This window comes from Trachypithecus francoisi, unplaced genomic scaffold, assembly GCF_009764315.1.
Source record: "Trachypithecus francoisi isolate TF-2019V2 unplaced genomic scaffold, Tfra_2.0 Lachesis_group20, whole genome shotgun sequence".
NCBI lineage: Eukaryota > Metazoa > Chordata > Mammalia > Primates > Cercopithecidae > Trachypithecus > Trachypithecus francoisi.
The window spans coordinates 16,688,352-16,693,846 of record NW_022681466.1 but is presented as its reverse complement, the minus strand read 5'-3'; positions in this window follow the sequence as shown (position 1 = coordinate 16,693,846).

Below are 5,495 nucleotides of genomic sequence, written 5' to 3'. Positions count from 1 at the left end.
GCTGGGACACACTTTTAAATCCTGCGGTGGGGAGAGAGTGACAAATTTCTGAAGTGAAATGTGAGAGAGGAGAGGGAGGGGTTAACCCGCACACACAAGATCCCCTCCAACCAAAACCCTAGCAGGCAACTATTAATCATCAGAAACCTTATATGTACATCTAATGGGATTTGCAGATGGAGACTTTTAAAGAAACATTGTCTGTATTTTTTTTTTTTTATTTTAAGGAAAGAGAGCAGCACTCACACACACACACACCGTCTTTAATGTGCCTCCTGTAACACTATGAAGTTATTTTTATTGCACTGTTAACAAAATTCCCCAAGTCTTGGATTTAGAAAAAGCCTTAAGTCAGATCCAGAATCCATCAAATGCCAAATTCCAGGGAGTGAAGTGAGGAATAAAAGCAAGAGACAAGCTTGGTGATTGCATTTGATTTAAAGGCCCTTCTACTGCTGCCTGCGAAAAAGGAAGGTGGATTAAAAGAAATCTTTTTTGCAAGTCTCAGCGGCCCACTATGGTCTGTAGTATAAAGAAAGGCACACTCTAGAAAAAAAGAATTTCTCTCTGCCCAGAGTGACATTCTCACTTTCTCAGTAACTTAAAAAAACAATCAGATTCTTCCTTCCGCTCTTTAACCTCCAACTTACATGCCAATTAGCCACAGTCTTCTCTAGAGAGGTTTCAAGTCATTTTTCTTCACAGCAATGGCAAGGCTCTTAAATAAGGTCCTTGAAGTTTCTTCGGGTCTCCTCCCACCTGCTCCCTGCCCCCTTCACCTCCACCCACCTGCTTCCCTTTCTCAACCCCTAGAGGCGGAGGCTTCCGAGGAATTTGGGGCAGAGAAATAGGAATCACGGGCTCCTCATTCCCCAAAGGAACCTCTTTGGCAAGCAGGCATGTGGGTCTCCGGGCTGGTGCACATCCCAGGGCAGCCAGCCCAAGTGCCATCTCGATGTCCAATCAGTCTTCCTCATGGCTGTGCCCTGCTGGTCTCTCAGAGGGTTAATGCAATTTCTTAACATTCCTAACACCCAGGGGCCAGAACTCCTTCCCCACTGGTTATTGCCACAACTCAGGGCAGCAGGATTGGGGCAGAAACAGGCATGGACCTTAACAGCAGCGTCTCTGCTGGCTGCTTCCAAAGACCGCCAGGGTTCCCTGAGGAGGGGCCCCTGGGTCTTAGCTCTGCAGCCTGGAGATGGGGCCCCAGGGGGGTAGGTGCAGGAGATGCTCCTAGGAAGAGCGGAAGGGCACCCAGGGATGTGGAATAAAGCCACGACTTGCCTTTAATATAGAAACTTCAGTCAGATACACATCCCCGGAGGAGGAACAGCTGTAAAAGATAGCGAGGGGTGTGCATATGAAAAGATGTGCCATCTTCTGAAACAACTGATCAGGTTGTTGTAGTCCAGTAAAGGGGATGGGGTCATAGCTGCCAATCAAACTCATCTCTCTGCTTTGCCCAGGTCTCAGCTGTGGCACACACAATTCTCTGAGCCTCACAACTTTCCTAGGATGGGTAAGATCCATTTTGCAGATGACAAAACTGAGGTTCAGATGGATGACTGGGCTGCCCAGACTCTCACAGCTAAGAAAGGGTGGAATCAGCATTTGGCCTCAGGTATCCTGCTGTTCAGTCTGCAGCAGGCCAGATGCAGAGGAAGCAACATGGGGTTTGAGGTTAGACGGGTCTGAGTTCAAACCCCAGGTCTGCCACTTCCTGGCTGTGTGCCCTGGAACAAGTCACCTTATCTCTCTGGCTTTTTTTTTTTTTTTTGAGACGGAGTCTCACTCTGTTGCCCAGGCTAGAGTGCAGTGGCGTGATCTGGGCTCACTGCAAGCTCCGCCTCCCGGGTTCACACCATTCTCCTGCCTCAGCCTCCCAAGTAACTGGGACTACAGGTGCCTGCCACCATGACCGGCTAATTTTTTGTATTTTTTAGTAGAGACGGGGTTTCACTGTGTTAGCCAGGATGGTCTCAATCTCCTGACCTCGTGATCCACCCGCCTTGGCCTCCCAAAGTGCTGGGATTCCAAGCGTGAGCCACCGCGCCCGGCCATCTCTCTGAATTTCTGTTTCCTCATCTGAGATGATAGAGTGGGATCTGTGTAAAGCACTTTGCACCTTACACATTTTTACCCACATGGATTCCCACAAAAGCCTTCTGAGGCAAGAGTCATTCTCATCAGTTCGGTTTTTCAGACGACTCTGGTGCAGAAAGACTGTGTAACCTGCACAAGGTCACGCAGCAGGGAAGTGGAGGACCCAGGATTCAAATCCAGGCAGCCCAGCCCACAGACATTTGTAAATTTTCAATGAAATCCTTTATGTAGGCCAGGTGCAGTGGCTCAAGCCTATAACCCCAGCACTTTGGGAGGCTGAGGTGGGCAGATCGTTTCAGGTCAGGAGTTCAAGACCAGCCTGGCCAACGTGGTGAAACCCCGTCTAGAAATACAAAAATTAGCCGGGTGTGGTGGCACACGCCTGTAATCCCAGTTACCCGGGAGGCTGAGGGCAGGAGAATTGCTTGAGCCTGGGAAGCGGAGCTTGCGGTAAGCCGAGATTGCACAACTGCACTCTAGCCTGGGCGACAGAGTGAGATGCTGTCTCAAAAAATAAAGAAAAAGAAAAGAAAAAAAGAAAGAAATCCTTTATGCAAAAGGCAGAGTAAGTAATGGACAAATGTGGCTCCTTTCACATCTATTTCTGGTTAACCTCGATGATCGCAAAGGGTGAACCTGGGAATGGGGAGTTCTAAGGAAATTCTACAGAAACAGCCTTGTGAGGTCCTTGGGTGGGGCGGGGGGCACTCTGTGCTGTGGGGTTTCTGGAAGGAATCCGTGGGAGGCTGGGAGGAAGATCTGGCTTGTCAGCTTCCCTAGGAAAACCTTCCCCTGGGCCGGCCACAGGCTGTAACCGGATTCCTGCTCCGCCTCTGCATCTGGCCCAGGGACCTCATGGCAGGGAGGCCCAGGGCCTGGCCCTTTGCCCCGGATGGGGTGGGCCCTGGGTCATGGCGGGGTGGGCGGGGAGGTCAGGAGGGCCATGGGGAGGGGACGCGGTGGGGTGCTTTGCCCTGAGAACATAGGCCCCTGGCACCCCGGAGCCCCCGGCAGCTGCTGGCGTCTGTCAGCCACCTCGCGGGGCGCGGCCGGGGGCCTGCTGGCCGCTACATCTTCCTGACAGGCCCCTCTTCTGAGGCCAGGAAAAAACAACAACAGTTCCTCCCCTCACGGCAACCCATTTGTTAGATGAAGGCCGGGCACCAGCACCTTTAACCTCCTCAAAGTCAGCATTTCCCTGTCAAGGCCCCGCAGGGCCAGAGACAGAGATGGATGGAAGGAGCTGTGTGTGGAAAAAGCCCTGTGGCCTCGCGAGGAGAGCCCTGTTTTCAGGAAGGGAGGGGACCTTGGTTTCTGATTGTTGTGGGGGAGAATAAGGGGAGGAAGAGGAAAAGTGTGAGTCACGAGGAGGTCCCCCAGGAGCGTGGGGGCACCCAGGAGGGCTTTCAGCCTGGCCACACCTGAGCCATCACTCGGAACTTGTGGAATGTCCCCCATTGTGTGTGGCAGGCAGGCGTGTACTTGGCGGGACAGGGCTGCTTCTGTTCGTGGCCACCCCACCCACCTGTGCTTGGAGAGGCAGGGGGTCCGGGAAGGGCCCTGGACCTGGAGGCAGAAGACATGGGTTCAAGGTGTGACCTTGGCCGGGTGCGGTGGCTCAAGCCTGTAATCCCAGCACTTTGGGAGGCCAAGATGGGTGGATCACGAGGTCAGGAGATCGAGACCATCCTGGCTAACACGATGAAACCCCGTCTCTACTAAAAAATACAAAAAACTAGCCGGGTGAGGTGGCGGGCGCCTGTAGTCCCAGCTACTCGGGAGGCTGAGGCGGGAGAATGGCGTAAACCCGGGAGGCGGAGCTTGCAGTGAGCTGAGATCTGGCCATTGCACTCCAGCCTGGGCGACAGAGGGAGACTCCGTCTCAAAAAAAAAAAAGGTGTGACCTTGCCTGATACCAGCTGTGTGTGGTCTCAGGCAAATCACACCCCTTCTCTGAGCCTCATTTTTCTCACTGGCGAAATGGAGTTGACAGTTCTGGCCTCACCTGGTGGTTAGGAGGATAAATGAACTGCATCTGAGAAGAGAGCTGGCTGACTATAAAGGGTGATGCACGTGAGGAATAGCTTCTTCTGTCCTTAACTATGCTGAACCACTGGGCAGGACACACTGCAATGTAGGTGAAAACGGCTCATCCCAGCCCCCAGATACCTTCTTCTATGGCAACATAACACAGGGGTCCAAATCATGGCCTTGGGAATTGGGGGCCTGTGGGTTCGAATCTCAGCTCTGTTTTTTTTTTTGTTTTGTTTTGAGATGGAGTCTTGCTGTGTTGCCCAGGCTGGAGTGCAGTGGTGTGATCTCGGCTCACTGCAACCTCTGCCTCCCAGGTTCAAGCGATTCTCCTGCCTCAGCCTCCCAAGTAGCTGGGATTACAGGTGCCTGGCACCATGCCTAACTAATTTTTGTATTTTTAGTAGAGATGAGGTCTTGCCATGTTGGCCAGGCTGGTTTCCAACTCCCCACCTCAGGTCATCTGCCCGCCTTGGTCTCTCAAATTGTTGGGATTACGGGCATGAGCCACTGTGCCTGACCTCAGCTCCGTTATTAATAAGCTAAATGGCTTCAAGCGACTTACTTTATCATTGAGCCTCAGTTTCCTCATCTGTAAAATGGGGATAAAGTTCTTCCTTCCGCATGGGGATGCTGAGAGACGTGAGTGAGGTGGTCTATGAAAGCTCTTGTCATAGCATGGCATGCAGGGGTAACATCTGGATGATGAGAATGATGATACCTGAGATTTTTGCCTTACAGATAACTCCAGAAGAGCTCTGTGAAATATTCATATGCCACCGAACAGGGAACAAGATGAAGCCATTAGCCTGCGCTTACATAATAGAATGTGTGAATCAGATGAGACGCCTGGTCTCTAGCAAGACCTTAAGGGATAGACAAAAGACAGGCAGATTTTGGATACGGTGTACATGGCTGTGGGCTAGCATGTTTACTAATGGGCCTGGGATTTATTTGGAGTGTACACATGTGTCCTTTGCTTCTCAGAAGACTTTGAGGCAGCAGAGTTACTACTGCCTGCCAGCGTGCCTGACAGGGTTTTTTTTTTCTTTGTTTTTGAGATGAAGATTCTCTCTTGTTGCCCAGGCTGGAGTGCAACGGTGTGATCTCGGCTCATCACAACCTCCATCTCCCAGGTTCAAGCGATTCTCCTGCCTCAGCCACCCAAGTCGCTGGGATTACAGGTGCATGCCACCATGCCCGGCTAATACTTTTTATTTATTTTTTATTTATTTTTATTTTTATTTTTATTTTTTTGAGGTGGAGTCTCGCTCTGTCGCCCGGACTGGAGTGCAGTGGCCAGATCTCAGCTCACTGCAAGCTCCGCCTCCCGGGTTTACGCCATTCTCCTGCCTCAG